Raw genomic sequence first — 1,974 nt, forward strand, 5'->3', positions numbered from 1 at the left:
TTCTTAGACTGGCAAAATAAAACTTGTTCTTGTGCACCACTAAGAAAATCCCAGAGCACTGAAAGCTATCAGTAAGGCAACACTGCCTATGCATTATTTTGCTAACTCTAAGGCTTGGACAACCCTTGTCAACTTTAAACAACAGTTTATGAACTGCTTCATTCCTGTGTTTTGTAAGGATAATAGCATTCCTGTTAAGATTTTACTTATTTTGGATAATGCCCTAGGTCAGCCTCACCATCTATATGATTTTAATAAAACTGAAAAGTGTTCTACCTTCCCCACAATACTACTTTATTATTACAACCCTTGTAATAATATATTATATATATTATATTTATATATTATTTATATATATTTATTATATATTAAATTAAATTTAAAATAAAAATATTATATATTAAATGTAATTATATTTATATATATATAATAAAACATTATTACAGATCAAAGAGTGATTCAAGTTTCAATGTGTATTTATGTAAATACTACATTTGCCTAGAGAATTGCAGCTTTGGATGAGGATAAGGACTTGACATTGAGATAGCTCCATTAGATAGATAGATAGATAGATAGATAGATAGATAGATAGATAGATAGATAGATAGATAGATAGATACAGACAAATAGATAGATACGTAGATGAATGAATGAATGAATGAATGAATGAATGAATGAATGAATGTGAAGTGAACCACCGGAAATCAAGGCTAGATGCAGTGGGGAGAGAAGATGAAACATACTGTATATGTGTTAATTTTATTGTACAAGTACTGTGCATACTTTATTAATTCTACCTTTCATTTCATGATTCTATTTAGTATAATGGTACAGTATTTAATATATCTGCATTTTATTCTATTTTATGACTTGCACAAAGATATTATTTTGTTTATGCCTTTGCTATATAGGCCAAGTGACATGGGTGGGTAGGGGCATTTGCATTATATAAAAGGTGCTTTATCTAGAGATCTGCAGAACAGTCCATTTATATAAAGTGACCACTTATTGTTTGTACTTAGAATCATTTTAGTTTGATTTTCATAGCTATGCAAATAAATCTCAGATCACTACATCCACCCCTAGACTCTTTCCTGATCTACATTCCTATATCACCAACTTCCTATTGGAAAGATAGGAAGGGGGATACTGTAAATTACTTCCTTTATAAATCTCTCAAATATTTGAATTTGAGCTCCTTTATGATCTCTTAACATGTCTTAGAAGCAGAAAAACTTAAGTTTCAAATCAGTTCTCAAACATTAAGATGATTCTCAAGTTCTATGACCTTGGATAAGAAATTTACCTTCTCAGAGTCTTCGTTTCCTCATTCACAAAATAGGTATCATAATAGCATCTATATGTATTTGTCATGAGGGCTGAATAAGATATTATATGCAAAGTACTTTGTAAATGTTAATATGTTACATAAATATGAGTTAATAATATTTAGTTAATGTCAAATTGTCTTTTCCCTAATATATATCGCCAATAATGGTATAGTGTCTGAGTGTCTGGAACATAATAATTGCTTAATAAATGGTTATTGATTGTTCACTGATTAATTATTTTGGTTTATTTCTCTTGTCACCTTTAAATCATAACCTTATTGTAGGCAGGAACTGTCATTTTTCATTTTTGCATCTCCAGCAACTGATAATTTGCTTCTATCATTGCTGACACATAATAAAAATTGTTTGTTATTTATTCATTCTTTCATTCAACAACCATTTATTAAATACACTAGGTACTAATGAAAATCCAGAAATGATTTAAAATACTGTAACTGCTTTTAAGGAACTTATAATCTAGCAGATAGGTATGACATTTATAAAATATTAAGTACTATATAAAAGCTACATGTAAAACACAATGTAAAAGTATAATAAAAGAGGCAATATTTATGCCAGGTCAGAGCAAGTATTTTTACTTTTATTTTTATTTTATTAACTGAAGGCTCACTGAAGCTTTCTT

The sequence above is a fragment of the Petaurus breviceps genome, unplaced genomic scaffold (genome assembly GCF_028583685.1).
Source record: "Petaurus breviceps papuanus isolate PSGF00001 unplaced genomic scaffold, PetGlider_PUasm1.0 90602, whole genome shotgun sequence".
Lineage (NCBI taxonomy): Eukaryota > Metazoa > Chordata > Mammalia > Diprotodontia > Petauridae > Petaurus > Petaurus breviceps.